This window comes from Lithobates pipiens, unplaced genomic scaffold (assembly GCF_037356315.1).
Source record: "Lithobates pipiens isolate NorthernLeopardFrog02 unplaced genomic scaffold, aLitPip1_a1.2 Scaffold_18, whole genome shotgun sequence".
NCBI classification, from domain to species: Eukaryota; Metazoa; Chordata; class Amphibia; order Anura; family Ranidae; genus Lithobates; species Lithobates pipiens.
In genome coordinates, this window is record NW_027507758.1 from 623,068,399 (window position 1) to 623,090,231 (window position 21,833).

At 51.1% G+C, this 21,833-nt stretch overlaps 1 protein-coding gene across 1 annotated transcript in view; it reads right to left on the reverse strand.

Annotated features, from left to right (window-relative positions):
- LOC143986861 (uncharacterized) overlaps window positions 1-10,464 on the reverse strand; it is an 83,222-nt gene extending 72,758 nt beyond the window's left edge. Inside the window, exon 1 of the mRNA XM_077485267.1 lies at window positions 10,416-10,464. The gene's annotated coding sequence lies outside the window, so the exon portion shown is untranslated. The remainder of the gene's footprint in view (window positions 1-10,415) is intronic.
- Between the last annotated feature and the right edge of the window lie 11,369 nt (window positions 10,465-21,833).

A 21,833-nucleotide genomic window follows, 5' to 3' on the forward strand; every position in this document is an offset into this window, starting at 1 on the left:
TAGGGGTACACTAGTGAGACTAGGTAATAAATGGCGGGTGCCCTGAAACTATAAAAAAATAACTAACCAACCAGCGTCACCTGTAACAGTTATATGGTGATCACTGGTGAAAGGGTTAACTAGGGGGCAATCAGGGGGCTTTATGCGGTAGTATATGGGGGTCCCTGGCGCTATAAAAAGCTGCGGCGAACCTAAATACCTACCTGCCTAACTAGCGTCACCTGTGACACTAATACAGCGATCAGAAAAACGATCGCTTATTAGGCTGGGTTCACACTGGAGCGATGCGGGAACGCCACGAATGCGCGGCGGGTTCCCGCATCGCATGCCTCCCGGCGGCAGTTCACACTGCCCTATGCGAACTGCTGGGAGTGTCAGTGAAATGTTAATGACACCCCCAGATCAGTTCGCATATCGCAGTGCGATCTGCAAACTTGGATCGCATGGTGTGAACACCCATGCGATCCGATTCTGCTGCGGACCAAAAAAAGGGTCCCGTGCGAGTTTGCGGCGGGTGCGACACGAATTCAGCCATACTATCTGTATAGCTGAACTCGAATCGCACAGAGATCGGATGTGATTTGCACTGCAGTGCGGTGCGAATCACATCCGTTCTCATAAACCGCTGCAATGTGAACCCAGCCTTAGTGACACTGGCGACGGGGGGTGATCACGGGGTTAAACCTTTATTGGGGGGGTTAGGGGGGTACCTTAGAACTAAAGGGGGCTAACCCTAACTGCCCTAACAGTTATTAGTCACAAATGACACCTGCCGGGTGATCAGGGGGTTAAACCTTTATTAGGTAATAAATGGCGGGTGCCCTGAAACTATAAAAAAATAACTAACCAACCAGCGTCACCTGTAACAGTTATATGGTGATCACTGGTGAAAGGGTTAACTAGGGGGCAATCAGGGGGCTTTATGCGGTAGTATATGGGGGTCCCTAGCGCTATAAAAAGCTGCGGCGAACCTAAATACCTACCTGCCTAACTAGCGTCACCTGTGACACTAATACGGCGATCAGAAAAATGATCGCTTATTAGGCTGGGTTCACACTGGAGCGATGCGGAAACGCCGCGAATCCGCGGCGGGTTCCCGCATCGCATGCCTCCCGGCGGCAGTTCACACTGCCCTATGCGAACTGCTGGGAGTGTCAGTGAAATGTTACTGACACCCCCAGATCAGTTCGCATATCGCAGTGCGATCTGCAAACTCGGATCGCATGGTGTGAACACCCATGCGATCCGATTCTGCTGCGGGCCAAAAAAAGGGTCCCGTGCGAATTTGCGGCGGGTGCGGCGGGTGTGGCGAATGGCTGAACTCGAATCGCACAGAGATCGGATGTGATTTGCACTGCAGTGCGGTGCGAATCACATTCGTTCTCATAAACCGCTGCAATGTGAACCCAGCCTTAGTGACACTGGCGACGGGGGGTGATCACGGGGTTAAACCTTTATTGGGGGGGTTAGGGGGGTACATTAGAACTAAAGGGGGCTAACCCTAACTGCCCTAACAGTTATTACAGTCACAAATGACACCAATGCAAAAAAAAAAAAAAAAAAAAAAAAAATGACATTGGTGTCACTGTGACTGGGGGGCAGGGGTAATTGGGGGGGTGATCGGGGGGTAAAGGGGGGGTGTGAGTGTGCCTGGCATGTTCTACTGTGTGTGGGATGTGTTGGTGCAACTCACTGATCCGCTCTCCTCCGTGTCGGAACGAAAAATACCGACACGGAGGAGAGAATACATCACTTCCTCTCCTGTGTTTACATTACAGGAGAGGAAGTGATGTCACCGGGGATTTCCATTCGTCGGGAGCGATCGCGAGGGGGTGGCCATGAATGAATGGCCGTCCCCTCGTCCGGGATCGCTCCCGAACGAAAACCGACCGCCGCAGGCACCGGGCGGGGGCCCGATCGGGCCCCCGACCCGCGGGAGGCAAAGGACGTACATATATGTGCTTATGCCTGCCCGTGCCATTCTGATGACGTACATCGGCGTGAGGCGGTCGGCAAGTGGTTAAATATGAGATCTGGGGTCAAAAAGACTTCAGATCTCATATTTACACTAAAATGCAATAAAAAAATAATGTAATTTAAAATGTATTTTAAAACAAAAGGCCCTTTAAAGAGGAAGTAAACCCTGATGGGTTTACTTCCTCTTTCATTCCCTGCAAAGGTAAAGCATAATGGACTAGTATGCATCACATAGTAGTCCATTATGTGTCACTTACCTGACACAGGAGCCAGCGATGTCACCGCTGTCCCCTGTAGTCCGGCGCATCCATCGTCTCTGCTCAGTGTCCTCCACCAATCACTCGACTGGTCTCTGCTCAGTGTCTGCCACTCCTCTCCACCAATCCTTCCACTGGCTTCTGCTCAGTGTCCTCCACCAATCCCTCCATTGGTCTCTGCTGAGTGTCCTCCACTGGTCTCCGCTTAGTGTCCTCCACTGGTCTCCGCTCAGTGTCCTCCACTGGTCTCCGCTCAGTGTCCTCCACTGGTCTCCGCTCAGTGTCCTCCACTGGTCTCCGCTCAGTGTCCTCCACTGGTCTCCGCTCAGTGTCCTCCACTGGTCTCCGCTCAGTGTCCTCCACCAATCCCTCCACTGGTCTCCGCTCAGTGTCCTCCACTGGTCTCCGCTCAGTGTCCTCCACCAATCACTCCACTGGTCTCCGCTCAGTGTCCTCCACTGGTCTCCGCTCAGTGTCCTCCACTGGTCTCCGCTCAGTGTCCTCCACTGGTCTCCGCTCAGTGTCCTCCACTGGTCTCCGCTCAGTGTCCTCCACCAATCCCTCCACTGGTCTCCGCTCAGTGTCCTCCACCAATCACTCCACTGGTCTCCGCTCAGTGTCCTCCACTGGTCTCCGCTCAGTGTCCTCCACTGGTCTCCGCTCAGTGTCCTCCACTGGTCTCCGCTCAGTGTCCTCCACTGGTCTCTGCTCAGTGTCCTCCACCGGTCCCTCCACTGGTCTCCGCTCAGTGTCCTCCACCAATCCCTCCACTGGTCTCTGCTCAGTGTCCTCCACCAATCACTCCACTGGTCTCCGCTCAGTGTCCTCCACTGGTCTCCGCTCAGTGTCCTCCACTGGTCTCCGCTCAGTGTCCTCCACTGGTCTCCGCTCAGTGTCCTCCACTGGTCTCTGCTCAGTGTCCTCCACCAATCCCTCCACTGGTCTCCGCTCAGTGTCCTCCACTGGTCTCCGCTCAGTGTCCTCCACCAATCACTCCACTGGTCTCCGCTCAGTGTCCTCCACTGGTATCCGCTCAGTGTCCTCCACTGGTCTCCGCTCAGTGTCCTCCACTGGTCTCCGCTCAGTGTCCTCCACTGGTCTCCGCTCAGTGTCCTCCACTGGTATCCGCTCAGTGTCCTCCACTGGTCTCCGCTCAGTGTCCTCCACTGGTCTCCGCTCAGTGTCCTCCACCAATCACTCCACTGGTCTCCGCTCAGTGTCCTCCACTGGTCTCCGCTCAGTGTCCTCCACCAATCACTCCACTGGTCTCCGCTTAGTGTCCTCCACTGGTCTCCGCTCAGTGTCCTCCACTGGTCTCCGCTCAGTGTCCTCCACTGGTCTCCGCTCAGTGTCCTCCACTGGTCTCCGCTCAGTGTCCTCCACTGGTCTCTGCTCAGTGTCCTCCACCAATCCCTCCACTGGTCTCCGCTCAGTGTCCTCCACTGGTCTCCGCTCAGTGTCCTCCACCAATCACTCCACTGGTCTCCGCTCAGTGTCCTCCACTGGTATCCGCTCAGTGTCCTCCACTGGTCTCCGCTCAGTGTCCTCCACTGGTCTCCGCTCAGTGTCCTCCACTGGTCTCCGCTCAGTGTCCTCCACTGGTCTCCGCTCAGTGTCCTCCACTGGTCTCCGCTCAGTGTCCTCCACCAATCACTCCACTGGTCTCCGCTCAGTGTCCTCCACTGGTCTCCGCTCAGTGTCCTCCACCAATCACTCCACTGGTCTCCGCTTAGTGTCCTCCACTGGTCTCCGCTCAGTGTCCTCCACTGGTCTCCGCTCAGTGTCCTCCACTGGTCTCCGCTCAGTGTCCTCCACTGGTCTCCGCTCAGTGTCCTCCACTGGTCTCCGCTCAGTGTCCTCCACCAATCACTCCACTGGTCTCCGCTCAGTGTCCTCCACTGGTCTCCGCTCAGTGTCCTCCACTGGTCTCCGCTCAGTGTCCTCCACCAATCACTCCACTGGTCTCCGCTTAGTGTCCTCCACTGGTCTCCGCTCAGTGTCCTCCACTGGTCTCCGCTCAGTGTCCTCCACTGGTCTCCGCTCAGTGTCCTCCACTGGTCTCCGCTCAGTGTCCTCCACTGGTCTCCGCTCAGTGTCCTCCACCAATCACTCAACTGGTCTCCGCTTAATGTCCTCCACTGGTCTCCGCTCAGTGTCCTCCACTGGTCTCCGCTCAGTGTCCTTCACTGGTCTCCGCTCAGTGTCCTTCACTGGTCTCCGCTCAGTGTCCTCCACTGGTCTCCGCTCAGTGTCCTCCACTGGTCTCCGCTCAGTGTCCTCCACTGGTCTCCGCTCAGTGTCCTCCACTGGTCTCCGCTCAGTGTCCTCCACTGGTCTCCGCTCAGTGTCCTCCACTGGTCTCCGCTCAGTGTCCTCCACTGGTCTCCGCTCAGTGTCCTCCACTGGTCTCCGCTCAGTGTCCTCCACTGGTCTCCGCTTAGTGTCCTCCACTGGTCTCCGCTCAGTGTCCTCCACTGGTCTCCGCTCAGTGTCCTCCACCAATCACTCCACTGGTCTCCGCTTAGTGTCCTCCACTGGTCTCCGCTCAGTGTCCTCCACTGGTCTCCGCTCAGTGTCCTCCACTGGTCTCCGCTCAGTGTCCTCCACTGGTCTCTGCTCAGTGTCCTCCACCAATCCCTCCACTGGTCTCTGCTCAGTGTCTGCCACTCCTCTCCACCAATCCTTCCACTGGCTTCTGCTCAGTGTCCTCCACCAATCCCTCCACTGGTCTCTGCTCAGTGTCCTCCACCAATCCCTCCACTGGTCTCTGCTCAGTGTCCTCCACCAATCCCTCCACTGGTCTCTGCTCAGTGTCTGCCACTCCTCTCCACCAATCCTTCCACTGGCTTCTGCTCAGTGTCCTCCACCAATCCCTCCATTGGTCTCCGCTCAGTGTCCTCCACTGGTCTCCGCTCAGTGTCCTCCACTGGTCTCCGCTCAGTGTCCTCCACCAATCACTCCACTGGTCTCTGCTCAGTGTCCTCCACCAATCCCTCCACTGGTCTCTGCTCAGTGTCCTCCACCAATCCCTCCACTGGTCTCTGCTCAGTGTCCTCCACCAATCCCTCCACTGGTCTCTGCTCAGTGTCCTCCACCAATCCCTCCACTGGTCTCTGCTCAGTGTCCTCCACCAATCCCTCCACTGGTCTCTGCTCAGTGTCCTCCACCAATCCCTCCACTGGTCTCTGCTCAGTGTCCTCCACTGGTCTCCGCTCACTGTCCTCCACCAATCCTTCCACTGGTTTCTGCTCAGCGTTCTACACCTTCTCCACCCCTCTCCACCAATTCCTCCACTGGCCTCCACCCCTCTTCACCAGTCTCTGCTCAGTGTCCTCCACCCCTCTCGGCCAATCCTTCCACTGGTTTCTGCTCAGAGTCCTCCACCCCTCTCCACCAATCCTTCCACTGGCTTCTGCTCAGTGTCCTCCACCAATCCCTCCACTGGTCTCTGCTCAGTGTCCTCCACCAATCCCTCCACTGGTCTCTGCTCAGTGTCCTCCACCAATCCCTCCACTGGTCTCTGCTCAGTGTCTGCCACTCCTCTCCACCAATCCTTCCACTGGCTTCTGCTCAGTGTCCTCCACCAATCCCTCCATTGGTCTCCGCTCAGTGTCCTCCACTGGTCTCCGCTCAGTGTCCTCCACTGGTCTCCGCTCAGTGTCCTCCACCAATCACTCCACTGGTCTCTGCTCAGTGTCCTCCACCAATCCCTCCACTGGTCTTTGCTCAGTGTCCTCCACCAATCCCTCCACTGGTCTCTGCTCAGTGTCCTCCACCAATCCCTCCACTGGTCTCTGCTCAGTGTCCTCCACCAATCCCTCCACTCGTCTCTGCTCAGTGTCCTCCACCAATCCCTCCACTGGTCTCTGCTCAGTGTCCTCCACTGGTCTCCGCTCACTGTCCTCCACCAATCCTTCCACTGGTTTCTGCTCAGCGTTCTACACCTTCTCCACCCCTCTCCACCAATTCCTCCACTGGCCTCCACCCCTCTTCACCAGTCTCTGCTCAGTGTCCTCCACCCCTCTCGGCCAATCCTTCCACTGGTTTCTGCTCAGAGTCCTCCACCCCTCTCCACCAATCCTTCCACTGGCTTCTGCTCAGTGTCCTCCACCAATCCCTCCACTGGTCTCTGCTCAGTGTCCTCCACCAATCCCTCCACTGGTCTCTGCTCAGTGTCCTCCACCAATCCCTCCACTGGTCTCTGCTCAGTGTCTGCCACTCCTCTCCACCAATCCTTCCACTGGCTTCTGCTCAGTGTCCTCCACCAATCCCTCCATTGGTCTCCGCTCAGTGTCCTCCACTGGTCTCCGCTCAGTGTCCTCCACTGGTCTCCGCTCAGTGTCCTCCACCAATCACTCCACTGGTCTCTGCTCAGTGTCCTCCACCAATCCCTCCACTGGTCTTTGCTCAGTGTCCTCCACCAATCCCTCCACTGGTCTCTGCTCAGTGTCCTCCACCAATCCCTCCACTGGTCTCTGCTCAGTGTCCTCCACCAATCCCTCCACTGGTCTCTGCTCAGTGTCCTCCACCAATCCCTCCACTGGTCTCTGCTCAGTGTCCTCCACCAATCCCTCCACTGGTCTCTGCTCAGTGTCCTCCACTGGTCTCCGCTCACTGTCCTCCACCAATCCTTCCACTGGTTTCTGCTCAGCGTTCTACACCTTCTCCACCCCTCTCCACCAATTCCTCCACTGGCCTCCACCCCTCTTCACCAGTCTCTGCTCAGTGTCCTCCACCCCTCTCGGCCAATCCTTCCACTGGTTTCTGCTCAGAGTCCTCCACCCCTCTCCACCAATCCTTCCACTGGCTTCTGCTTAGTGTTCTCCAAACTTCTACACCAATCCCTCCACTGGCCTCCGCTCAGTGTCCTCCACCCCTCTTCACTGGTCTCTGCTCAGTGTCCTCCACTAATCCTTCCACTGGCTTCTGCTCAGTGTCCTCCACCAATCCTTCCACTGGCTTCTGCTCAGTGTCCTCCACCCCTCTCCACTGGTCTCTGCTCAGTGTCCTCCACCAATCCCTCCACTGGCTTCTGCTCAGTGTCCTCCACCAATCCCTCCACTGGCCTCCGCTCACTATCCTCTACCCCTCTTCACTGGTCTCTGCTCAGTGTCCTCCACGCCTCTCCGCCAATCCCTACACTGGCCTCCGCTCTATGTCCTCCACCCCTCTCTGCCAATCCCTACACTGGCTTCCGATTGCCCAGCAAATTACATTCAAAATACTAACAACAACCTACAAAGCCATTCAGAACTCTGCCCTGAGCTACATCGCTAACCTACTCTTCAAATATCACTCAAACCGTCCCTCTCAAGACCTCATGCACCCTTGTCTCCTCCTCCCGTGCTCGTCTCCGTGACTCTCCCATCCTCTGGAAAACTTTAGCTCAATCTGTCCAGCTATCGCCACCTCTGGCTGCCTTTAGGCGATCCCATCACGCCTTTATCGCTTCCATCAGCTCACGCTCCATAGTTATAACCTTCTGTACCACTTGCCCCACCCTCTTAGATTGTAAGCTCTTATGAGCAGGGCAATCCAAACCCACTTGCATTTTATTGTATAACTCTGTAGCTCTACGGTCTGCCTTTTTACATTGTAAAGAGCTGTGTAAACTGCTGAAACTAGGGTGACCACATTTCCAAACTGCCATTCAGGGACAACCTCCCCCCAGCATGCACCAGTCAGTGATGTCACAAGGGGGCGGTGCCACCATGTGACATCACTGGGTGGCCCCCATCCCTTAACTATTTAAGAAATGTCACGCGCAGTTGGCGGTCGGCCGTGTTTGAGAGTAGAGCAGGGTTTATATGCTACTTAGTGCCTTAGATAGAAAAAGCATTTGTTTCATGTATTTGAGCTCAACATTGTAGTTACAGGCGGCCACTTAGTTTCAAAAAGTGCAATTTTTCTTTCAATGTCAGGCAAAGATACGTGAAACAAATGCTCTTTATTTCTAAGGCAATAAAGTTGCATATTTAAAAAAAAAACTGTACTTTACCCTACAAAAGGAATACAAATGACCTGAGGGATCTGAAGTAAACATTGGACATACACCGACCCACCTGTCCACTACATTAACCTAACTGTCCACTACACTGCCCCCACCTGTCCACTACACTACTGCCTCCACCTGTCCACTACACTACTGCCTCCACCTGTCCACTACACTACTGCCTCCACCTGTCCACTACACTACTGCCTCCACCTGTCCACTACACCAACCTATGCAAAGGTCCAGAAAGTCAGATAAGAGAAGTACCACCGCTCTAGGCATATCCAGAAAGCACAAAAATAGCTTCTCCAGGCAGAGAGATCCGGGGGCAAGCCACAGCATGCAGAAATGTAGGTAATTCGAATACTCTGGACGGCCGCACTCCAAAACAAAATCGGTGACTTTATTCAAAAAATCACAGGAGCACTAAAAGTGACATCACAGCAAGAAGCTTAAGAGTATTCTAATTACCTACATTTACTACATCAACCTACCTGACCACTACACTGCCCAACCTGATCCCTACACTAACATACATGTCCAGTACACTGACCTATCTACCTGATCACTACACTTACCTACCTGCACTACTCCCCCACACATGCACAGTCCAGCTAGATCAGTGGATTTTGCTCACCAGTCTCCAGGATGATCACCCAATGGATGAGTGCCTCCCCATGCAGTCGTCTGCACTAAGCACCGCCCCTCCCCCTCATGCATACATGGGCCGCCTGAGTCCCTCACCTGAGGAATCATGGGGAACAGGCTCTACCACAGGAGTCTCTTGGCAGGGAGAGGGTGCTGTGGAGCAGTGTCTTGCCCCGGGGTATGCTTCACTGAAAGTGTACAGTGGGTGGGGCTGAAGGAAACACTAGTTGGCACAGTTGGGTCACTCTTGGGACAGCACAGGAATGATGTTGCACTCGGGAGAGAGCTCTGGCTGCCCCCCCCTCCACGCTACACCACTAGGGATGAGCTCAGGCGTGTTTGCATGGTCCACGTGCAGAGCCCGCCAGGAAGTCGGCACTGCGCTAATCACAGGCAGTGAGACATTGCCCCGAACTCTGCAGCCGCACATCGGGGCAATCTCTCACTGCCTGTGATATTAGCGCAGCGCTGCGCCGACTTCCTGGCGGGCTCTGCGCGTGGACCATGTGAACACGCCTGAGCTCATCCTTACACACCACTAGGGCTGCCCGGAGCAGATGACGTCATCGGCCGATGCAGAATCGCCGACGGGCTGCATCAGTTTTTCATGCCAGGACACTGTATTGTCCCGGAATGAAGTTGCCCGGGACCCGGGACAGACCTGCTAATTGCGGGAATGTCCCGGGCAATCCGGGACACATGGGCACCCTAGCTGAAACGATATAAATATATAATAATAATAATAATCTTGTAGTGCTTTCAATTCAGACATTTGCCCACCACTTTTTAGCTGGGACTCCGACCTTTGCGCTTGATGATGCCAACACACGTGGGTGGCAATGATGGGAGTTTTTTTTTGTGGGTATATGTATTGTTTTGCTTCATGTCATATCGGGATTCGGATCGGAACCTGAGCGCCAAAACGAATCACCCACAAATTCAAACCAAAATTAGAATCCTGGCACATCTCAGCACAACCAGTATCCCTCATAAAAAGAGACTGGAGTAAAGTTTCATAGTTTCATAGTTAGTAAGGTTGAATAAAGACACCAGTCCATCCAGTTCAACCTGAGTGAGTGTCCACAATAGACCCTATCCCTGTACATTGCACACTCACATTGGTCCCTACCCTCAAGGTGCCCACAAGCCAAGGTTCCCATTCATATACTAGGGCCAATTTTGGACAGAAGCCAATTAACCTACCTGCATGTCTTTGGATTGTGGGAGGAAACCGGAGTACCCGGGGGAAACCCACGCAGGCACAGGGAGAACATGCAAACTCCAGGCAGGTAGTGTCGTGATTGGGATTTGAACCAGCGACCCTTCTTACTGCTAGGTGAGAGTGCTAACCACTACACCACTGTGCCGCCCTGCGGGGGCCAAAGTGGGGAAATGTTCTGCCCCTAAAGGGGTTAATATAGGTTCCCACGCTATATATGTCATCATCTGCTGGCGATAAAAGACATCACAGTGACTATGGAGGAAGAGGACGGACATGACGGGGGGTTACTGGGTGTAAATAGAAAATAAGATCTTATTACCTCCTCTACTGCCCCTTCCAACAATGTCTTCTCTATACTTCCTCCCGACTCACCTCTCACCTGGAACTTCCTGTCTGTACCTGACATCACTTCCTGTGTGTATTCCATAGAGATGTTCTATCTCGGTAGAAGTGAGATCGCCACCTAGTGGAGCTCAGAGGAATATAGTCAGGTCCATAAATATTGGGGCATCGACTGAATTCTAATCTTTTTGGCTCTATACACCACCACAATGGATTTGAAATGAAACAAACAAGATGTGCTTTAACTGCAGGCTTTCAGCTTTAATCTGAGGGTATTTACATCCAAATCAGGTGAACGGTGTAGGAATTACAACAGTTTGTATATGTGCCTCCCACTTTCTAAGGCAGTGTTTCTAAAGTTCAGTCCTCAAGGCGCCCCAACAGGTCATGTTTTCAGGATTTCCCTCAGATGAAATGGCTGTGGTAATTACTAAGGCAGTGAACCTGATCAACTCACCTGTGCAAAATAATGGAAATCCTGAAAACATGACCTGTTGGGGCGCCTTGAGGACTGGATTTGAGAAACACTGTTCTAAGGGACCAAAAGTAATGGGACAATTGGCTGCTCAGCTGTTTGACAATTGGCTGCTCAGCTGTTCCATGGCCAGGTGTGTGTTATTCCCTCATTATCCCATTTGCAAGGAGCCGATAAAAAGGTCCCGAGTTCATTTTTTTTAAGTGTGCTATTTGCATTTGGAATCTGTTGCTGTCAACTCTCAATATGAGATCCAAAGAGCTGTCACTATCAGTGAAGCAAGCCATCATTAAGCTGAAAAAAACAAAACCAAGCCATCAGAGAGATGGCAAAAACATTAGGTGTGGCTAAATCAACTGTTTGGAACATCCTTAAAAAGAAAGAACGCACCGGTGAGCTCAGCAACACCAAAAGACCCGGAAGACCACGGAAAACAACTGTGGTGGATGACCAAAGAATTCTTTCCCTGGTGAAGAAAACACCCTTCACAACAGTTGGCCAGATCAAGAACACTCTCCAGAAGGTAGGTGTATGTGTGTCAAAGTGAGTCTCACTTTGACACACTCGCCGACTCGCCGATCACAGAGCGTGCCGCGCGCGCCCCTCAGGAGGCGCACAGGCCGCTCGTGCACGGGACTATGTCAATAGACGTAGTCCCGGCAAAAGAGATCCACGCTGTAGCCGTCATTTGGCTATATAGCGCGGGTGTCAAGTGGTTAAAGGAAAGAAGTGGAATGTTATGCAATGGCCAAGTCAATCACCTGACCTGAATCCGATTGAGCATGCATGTCACTTGCTGAAGTCAAAACTGAAGGGAAAATGCCCCAAGAACAAGCAGGAACTGAAGACAGTTGCAGTAGAGGCCTGGCAGAGCATCACCAGGGATGAAACCCAGCGTCTGGTGATGTCTATGCTTTCCAGACTTCAGGCTGTAATTGACTGCAAAGGATTTGCAACCAAGTATTAAAAAGTGAAAGTTTGATGGATGATTGTTAATCTGTTCCATTACTTTTGGTCCCTTAAAAAGTGGGAGGCACATATACAAACTGTTATAATTCCTATACCGTTCACCTGATTTGGATGTAAATACCCTCAAATTAAAGCTGAAAGCCTGCAGTTAAAGCACATCTTGTTTGTTTCATTTCAAATCCATTGTGGTGGTGTATAGAGCCAAAAAGATTAGAATTGTGTCGATGTCACAATATTTATGGACCTGACTGTATCTCATAGTGTGAACACGGCCTTGTGCTGTGTGTGTATATACTGTATATCCTTATAGATGGGTCATCTCCACTCCCACCAAGGGGGATAGAAATATATTACTGCTTGGGATGAGCGGAGGGATGCTGCCACAAGCCTGCTGGCATCTCAGACAACCCACACTTCCTGGACTTGCAGTTCACGCAGAGTTCCTCCTTGGCTAGGGTGACCAGACATCCCCAGTTTCCGGGGACATTCCCCGGACTGAGGACACTGTCCCCGGATAAAGTCTGTCCCTGGTTTTGTCCCCGGATTCAGGGGTGGTGCCAAATAGGAGTTTGGGGGTTCTCAAGCACCCTCACAAATTCTTTAAGCACCCCCACACAGCACCCCTAAAATTCACATACCAGTTCTTATATGTATCAGTGTTTTTTTTAAATTTTATTCTCCCTGTAAATCCTGTACTGATGCCAGGAACCTGGGTACTATTTTTGTCCTGTGGAGGGATAAAGTGGTTCCCGCCACATAAGCCAATGATCTTTAGTTATACCCGGCAGGCAGATTTCAAAGGTAGATTGATATACAGCCTCTTTTCTGCCTTCTCATCCAATAGGAAAGTGCTGAACCCCCCCCCCCCCCCTTCTCAAGCCCGCCTTCTTTGAGTTCTGAGATGTACAAAGGAGAGGGCATGGAGGGAGAGAGCACAGCTCAGCCCAGCCATAGAACAGAGAGATTATCTGGCTCCTGGCTGCAGGGAGTGAGTTTTCCCTTCATTTGGTCTAGAGAGTGGAACAGCTTCTGTCAGCATGAAGAGAACATGCTTGTTTCTGCAGTGTGGCATAGTGGAAGTTAATAGGATAGCTCCGGAGAACAAGACCATCCAGGCTGTTTTCTGACACCAGCAAAACTTTTGGTAAAACTCCTCTGTGGGGCAGATAGAGCACACACATCCTGCATTACTTTCTGCCAGCACAAGGCTCATGGCTCTTACAGAGACTTTGACAGGGAGAAAAGAATGCTGGATCTCTGTGGTCTGTCCATCCATCTGCTTCCATTATCTTTGATATAAACATTACTGGTGTCACAATACAAGATAAATAGATTGAAATAAGGATTTTGTCCTCTGATGTTATTCTAACGCTGTTTCCCACTCTTCAGGAACAAGCCAGGTCTCTTGTAGACAGGTGGCTGAGCCCATTCTGTGTAGTTGCAGTTGAATTTCCTCCATCCAGGCAGCCAAGATGCAGTGTACAGCCTGTAATTGACATGAATTATTGTAGGCTGCTGTATTCCTTTATACAGTGGTGCCATCATAAACATAAATACAGTGGCATATAACCAATTATGAAAGGCTGTACACTGCACCTGAGCTGGCTGGATGGGGGAAATTCAACTGCAATTACACAGAATGGGCTCAGCCACCTGTGTGCAAGAAACACAAATTTCAATAAAACCTGAACTTTTTCTCTGTACTATCTCTCTCTCCTCATGTCATGCAATCTATTCAAAAGAAACAGCCAATTCGCAACTGTGCACTCCATGTAGCACACTCCTGAACTCTGCACCCTGTACGTAGCATCCTCCTGAACCCTGCACTCTGTACATAGCATCCTCTTTAACCCTGCACCCTTTTCGTAGCATCCTCCTCAACCCTGCACTCTGTATGTAGCATCCTCCTCAACCCTGCACTCTGTACGTAGCATCCTCCTCAACCCTGCACTCTGTACGTAGCATTCTCCTGAACCCTGCACGTAGCATCCTCCAGAAAACTACACGTAGCATCCTCCTAAACCCTGCACCCTGCATGTAGCATCCTCCTGAACCCTGCGCCTTGCACAAAGTATCCTCCTGAGCCCTGCACCCTGCATAGCATCCTCCTAAACCCTGAACCTTGCACATAGCATGCTCCGGCACCTTGCACGTAGCACCAGCATACAGGGGCACACTGACCACCAGCATACAGTGACACACTGACCACCAGCGTACAGGGGCACAATGACTACCAGCGTACAGGGGCACACTGACCACCAGCATACAGGGGCACACTGACCACCAGCATGCAGGGGCACACTGACCACCAGCATGCAGGGGCACACTGACCACCAGCATGCAGGGGCACACTGACCACCAGCATACAGGGGCACACTGACCACCATACAGGGGCACACTGACCACCAGCATGCAGGGGCACACTGACCACCAGCATGCAGGGGCACACTGACCACCAGCATGCAGGGGCACACTGACCATCAGCATGCAGGGGCACACTGACCACCAGCATGCAGGGGCACACTGACCACCAGCATGCAGGAGCACACTGACCACCAGCATACAGGGGCACACTGACCACCCTACAGGGACACACTGACCACCAGCATACAGGGGCACACTGACCACCCTACAGGGACACACTGACCACCAGCATACAGGAGCACACTGACCACCAGCATACTGGAGCACACTGACCACCAGCATACAGGGGCACACTGACCACCAGCATACAGGGGCACACTGGCCACCAGCATACAGGGGCACACTGACCACCAGCATACAGGGGCACACTGACCACCAGCATACAGGGGCACACTGACCACCAGCATACAGGGGCACACTGACCACCAGCATACAGGGGCACACTGACCACCAGCATACAGGAGCACACTGACCACCAGCATACAGGAGCACACTGACCACCAGCATACAGGAGCACACTGACCACCAGCATACAGGAGCACACTGACCACCAGCATACAGGAGCACACTGACCACCAGCATACAGGAACACACTGACCACCAACTTACAGGAGCACACTGACCACCAGCATACAGAGGCACACTGACCACCATACATGGCACACTGACCACCAGCATACAGGGACACACTGACCACCATGCAGGTGCACACTGACCACCAATATGCATGGCCAGTAGTTACCAGTATACAAAGAATATAGTGTCTGGTTCCCTCATCTAATGCAAATCAATAAAAAGCAAAAAATGCAGCACTGCCCTACACTTCCTCTATACATTTGTACAAATGGTCTTATAAGTGCAATGATAAAACATTTAAATGAATAGTGATGGTGTCACCACCTCTACAAAAATATTTTGAGAAATTGCAGAGCTTCAATGTGCAAATAGTGGTGAAACCCCCTACATACAATAATAATAACAGAGATTCAAATTCAACCTCCCCTTGGCTTGTTCGTCCACGTCTAGGGGTTCCCAGGATTGATACCCAACAACTTGGACGCTGACACCAATAAAGTCATTTTGAAAAGTTTTATTTTGCAGGGGTAACATCCAACAACATAGTCTGGTATAGGAACAGAGGGCAAGGGTGAAGAACTCAGGCCCCTCGTACTGCAGACATAAAAAAGTCTCTAATACCACCCAGAGAGTAGCCACTCGCAGTTGGGCACTTCAAAGCTGAACAGATCTCTAGCCAGAGATCATGGCAATCAGCACACTGATTCAGAACTTGTCAAATTCTCTGAATGTGTACAAGTTATAACTGAAAGTGAACAGGAACCTTTTTCCTCAGTACCTGGAATGTTCTCTGTCTCCTTGATAGTACTGGAAAAAGCGTGAATTCATCAATATCCTTTCCAACTCAGTAACCAGGCACTTCTCAGGATGCCACTTGTCGGCCCTCCTCTGAAGAGTCCTCCCCGGTCACTTTCACAAGCTGTGGTGCCCCTCCAAGCCGAGAGCACACCAAGACACCTTGAATCCTCCCTCAGTTACTGCACCTCATACCAGCCGGTTCCGAGACTGGGGAACAGACGGATCCCTGCCTCAGACCAGTCAGGTCTATTGGGGGTAACCCATAGAAGCATGTTGCGGGATGTCAAACACCCCGTGACCGGGACCCCTCGTGGGGCTACCCCAGGCCTGGAAACAAGAACAGACCACGCGGGCCTCACAAACTCCTATCTTGAACATGTGACCTCAACATCTTAAATACCCCTTCCCAGACTCCCCAGCGGGGCCCGGCACATCCACTGATTTGTTCCAAGAAGGCTGATACCTAAACGATACCTGGTTCTGGCCTGTCATATGCATCTCACTGTTCACATGACCAAGCAGAACTTCTAACACAGCCCAGCCAAACTGATGTCAAAGTTAACCTACATAATTAACCCTCAGAACCCCTACTGTTATAAGGCAAAAAATTAATTTACACATGAATGACACTTTGTCCAAAATGTCATCCGCTACACATCCCCCCAGTTATTTAGACAATGTCCCCGTCGTCTAGGTAACAACTAGGGTAAAAATCCTATCAAAAAAAACTATGCAGTGCCTGAGTTTTTTTTTTCTTGGGTGTTGGGAAAGGCAAAGAAGGAAAAACATATTCAAACATTAACGTTTTTCACAATTACATATTCCATGCTGTACACATACCACCCAGCTGACTGACTAAACCCACCCAGCCTCCGGTGAACTTGACAGTTGATCTCTGTGCATCCTGAAAGAGAACATAAAACAAAAGACGACACTGTACACTATACATTCCGCCTTGAAGGGCGAAATTCCATTGTTAATACAACGGACTTCCTCCTTCATAGACACATGAAATATCTCTCTCTAGCATGTTCTAATTGCTTGTAAGAGAGAAAAAAAAGTCCTTGCCTATTACCACTCCTTTCCTGCCGACTCACGCCACCTAGTGGTCAAAGCCGCTGTAACTACAAGTCTCTCAATAAACAGAGCATGGTGGGCTAAAAGCCTGAAGAACTTGACATGCATCTTCTTGTAGAACTACCTACCTAACTACCCCAGAGTCCTTGTAACTGGCAGAAACACTGAAAAAAAAACTGAAGACACAAAGAAATTCTTCTTCTTTTCTGCAAAATTCTTCAAAGATTTGACTCCAGGAACAGTTCACCAATAAAACCTTGGGTCAGGTAGAGTTAGGTCTTTCCCTTGAGCATCAACGGTGGTGATTAAATAAATGGCACTCTCTTTATCCGGTCTGCATATTATAACTTTGTCACAATAGATGTGCCGACCATAGCTCCAGTGCAACAAGCATCCTTGAAATCTGTCATAGAGCTCTGGCGAAAAAGGCCTTTTTCCGGAGCGGCTTTGGTACCTTCAGGTAGTTCCAAACATCATCCTTGTACCAAGCCTCACCATTTTCCTCAGTTACAGTCATAACATCCCTGGGAACATAGGGGAACTCCAACCCGAACTCGGCAGCCACTCTTTGTGAAGAAGCCTCTGTGACCTTGCGAGTCTCGGCAATACACGGGCACTTCCCTCCCCAGGCGGTATGCAGGAGTTTGGGGACCGCTGCACCAGCGTGGCAGAATCCCTTTTTAGTGTGGACAGTTTCACGGGTTTAGGGAGAGTCACATTCACTGTGACAGGACATTCCGCGTTCAGCGCTCCATCCCCGGAGGTGAGATCCAGCCAATCTGAAACATCTGCACAAGTGGCGGCCACATCATCTCCCCCTGCCCACAACAACAACTCCGACAATGCCCCCAAAATGTCCTCATCCTCTAGATCCGACAGAGTTTCTATCTCTGAGTCTCTGTTTTCCTCTGCCGGTAAATAATTGGACAAGGATGTACTCATGGTCAGGCTCTTCTCTGAAGCAACCCTCTTCTGCCGATTAGATCCAGCCGGACTCGGTGGTGGAACTTTGCGTGGCTTTCTTGAAGACTTTGTACGCTCTACTTTCTCCAGGGGAGGCATGGTGATTTCCGAGATGGTAGTAGAAACAGTATCCATCTGTTCCAGAGTGGTTTCCGTAACAGACGTAGCAGCATCTCCCTCAGGGGTGTCAGCAACGACAGGTGTCACCTCCTGTGGAAGGCCTCACCCAAGGAGTGGAAATGGTCGGCTCCTCGGTTATCGTACCCGTGGCCCAGCCCATGCGGTAAGCCTTTGGTGGTGTGACTGACTGCTCTATTTTCAAGGTGTACTCTCCACACTTCCTGCATCTCGAAAATAGCTGAGGGTTGGTGACCAAACCGTCGCACTTCCCGCACAGCATACCCAGGCCATCGATGTCTCCAGTAGTGTAGAGTATGAACCGCTCCTGCAGCAGCATGCGAATGCCCGTGTCTATGAACACGGATCTGAGCGGCTGTATTCCTGCGGGACCCCTCCCAAGGGGCATCCTGGGTCATGACACAGGCTGCACACCTGGAACACAGTACATTCTGAAAGAACCTTTTCTCCAACTCCGAGAAAACAAACTCACTCCTTCCTTCCACAACACACACTCATGCAGTGCCTTGTGCGGGGAAAATATCAGCCTAGACTCCTCCCACTGGGCGCTGGCTCTTGTGTAGTTTCGCGAGCTTTTGGTACAGGCTCCTCCCATGCTTACGCATCTCAGTGAAAGTCTCTCCAAAATGGCGCTGATCTTTGTGCTGCAGTTCAAAAACATTCTTCACCCTCTGTTCCAAGGCCCTGCGAGGTAACTGTAAATCCCGGACTGCGAGCCCCCACGTGTAGTGGCCATAACCCTTTGTAGGGTGGCCTTGACTTATTGGGTGTACCGGTTACCTCCGCTTGGCAATCAGCACACTGATTCAGAACTTGTCAAATTCTCTGAACGTGTACAAGTTATAACTGAAGGTGAACAGGAACCTCTTTCCTCAGTACCTGGAACGTTCTCGGTCTCCTTGATAGTACTGGAAAAAGCGTGGATTCATCAATGTCCTTCCCAACTCAGTAACCAGACGCTGATGACATAGATTACAAGTATCCACTCCGAAGAAGAAGTGCTTAGGGCAGGATATGATTAGAATGTACAACTATGTAGCACCCTGATGTTTAGGCAGGGTTGCTCCTTAATTTACCTGCCAGGTGTAGTTACCTTGGCTCATTTTTAGGGATCAATTGATTCCACCCTAAGGCTAGAATTGCTGCACTTCTTTCTTCTGCCGCTAGGTGTCCGGGTACCTGGTGACATTAGATAAGACAAGGGCAAAGCAAGGACAGATTAGGAATACATGGGGTATCTCAGCCAATGGCCAGGGATTTTTTTACATGTCTTGGCCTGCTGGGAGAGCCTATATATTTGGATGGAGTCAGGTGATCAGTGTTCTGTGCCACCTGGATGGCTGTCTAGGTGGGCATGTGTTGTATTGAGGAAGATACTTAAGTGAAGATTGGAAGAGCTCAAGGGATTTGGGTGGCAGTGAATAGGCAAGTCTAGTGAGAGAGACTGGGAGCTCAGTGGGTCGAGAATTTACAAGAAGTGACTGTAGAGAAAGTAATGGAGTTTGTTACAACTTGTGTTAGGAACTGTTCTAAGACTGTTGCCATGGGGGACAGCATTCCTTTGCATGCAGATGTGGTGTCTTGCTGGATGCCGTTTTCTGCATGGCTGTCTACCTGTAGAAGTCTTGGAGTCTGCTAATTACCATTGCAACTACCTAAGGGTGTCCTGGCCCTAACCCTCTCTGCCAAAGTTCTGTTCAAGAGAAATAAAATCTCTTTGCATTCAAGAAGTGTCTGGCGCTCACGAATCTCTCTTGCATTACACCCACTATGCCTTACAACCCACTCTATACGGAAAGGATGTTAGCAACTCTTGGCTCTTGAGGTTCTCATTAGACTAAAGGAGGCTTGGGATCTTGCTACAACTATATCAAAGGTGATTCCCCAGGGAGTGGTTTTAGCGGTAATAATATGGTATGGCAGGCAACTGCTTGCTCATTATCATTATGGCTTTTGGGTGGGCTATGTAGACCTGAACTTGAGAACTGAATGGACTAGCTGGGCCTGGGATGGATAGCTGAGTGGGTGAGCTGGGACTGGGCAGTTGGATGGGTTTGCTGGGTCTGAGCTTAACATCTGAGTGGGTGCGGGCTAGTTGGACTTGGTCTTTAAATCTTGGGCAGCACAGTGGTCTAGTGGCTAGCACTCTCACCTAGCAGCAAAAGGGTTGCTGCTTCGAATCCCAACCACAACACTACCTGCATGGAGTTTGCATGTACTCCCTCAGCCTGTGTGGGTTTCCTCTGGGAACTTTGGTTTCCACCCACACTCCAAAGAGATGCTTGTAGGTTAATTAGCCCTAGTATGTATGTATGAAGGTGAGTTAGGGACCTTAGATTGTAAGCTCCTTAAGTGCAGGGACTGATGTGAATGTACAATGTATATGTAAAGCGCTGTGTAAATTGATAGCACTATATAAGTACCTGAAATAAATAAATAAACCTGGGTGAACAAGCTGAGCCTAAGCTTGATAGCTGGCTGGGCTAATGGGTCTTAGCTTTACTGCTGGAGATGGGGGAGGAGGGGGCATTAAATAGGTTTGAGTTTGACAGGTGAGTCTGGGCTTGAAAGCTGAGTGTGTTAGCTGGATTTGGCAACTGGGTGGGCTAACTTAGCATGAACTTGACTACTGAGAGGGACTAGATGAGGCTAGGCTTGACAGCTGTGTGGGCTAGCTGGGCCTTGGTTTGAGAGCTGAGTGAGATAGCTTGGGTCTGGTCTTGACAGAGGAGTGCGGTAGCTGAGCCAGGGCATGCTGGCTGGGCATCCTAGGCTGAAAAGCTCTGACTATGGGCCATTAATAAGTGACAGTTGGCATCCTTCTCCACACACTGAACATAGACACGGAAAGGTGACCGAAGAGAAGTAAATAAATAGGACTACGATCCACAGAGGACATTTTTATCTTGCTAACCCACTGGCTCCATCCACCATTCTCCTGAGCCAAGTCCAATGCGGATTTACTCCCAAGAAAGGTCCAAGGTGTAATCAATTTGCGCCCACTGCCAAGGACACTCTCATTGAGAAGAAGAGCAGTCTAGAGGCAGATTCATACACTTAAATGCCTCCTTAGGAGCCTTTCCTGGGCACAAATTGTCATGTAAAGTAAATGGCGTGACTATTTGGCCACCTACACACGGGCGGACTGTTCGCCCAACTTAGTCCGCTGAACAGTGTTTCAGCGGACAATCGGCTCGTGTGTGGGCTTCAGCGGACTGTTTCAGCGGACAGTCTGACGAACAAAGTCTTACGGAATTTCCGTAATACAGTCCGTCCAAACTTGGTTTCAGCGGGCAGTCCACTCGTGTGTAGGCTAGTTCGACAGACTAAGTTTGGCGCATGCTCAGAAAGGATTTACACGGCGAAGGTTGCATTGCAGTGTATTGGACGTCAAATTTCTCATCCCGTCGTACGTGCCGTTCACGTCATCGCGCACGCTTTCAGCGGACTGTCTGCTCATCGTGTGTGGTCAAGTCCGTTCATGCAAATTTTGAACGGACTGTTTGTCGGATTGTCTGAAGAACTTAGTTGGGCGAACAGTCCGACCGTGTGTACGCGGCCTTAGAAGCAACTCCAGTTGAATGGTAGCTTGCAATTGACATGCTGCCCAACAAAATTTGATTATTTATTTCAGGCATTTGAAGTGTAATCAATTTGCTCAATGCTTCATATACTCAACATCAGCCCCTACCCTCAAGGAGCTTATAAGCTATGGTTCCTATCTCACATGTGTAGCACCGGTACTCCTGAAGGGTACGCGCTTTGTCTGTAAAAAAAACATTTCCCAAGACTATAGTTGAGTCCTGGGGTTAATTGCTCTAAATTGTGGTTTTGGCATCAATTTGGCTGGGCTGTACAAATGTTCTACCTGGTCATAGGTGTTGGTAGCACCTTTGACAGGCATTGGAACGCAGTCTGGTTGGACACATTGGGTACCAATCTCTCTCTCTGAGCCAATCAGTGGATGCATTGTCT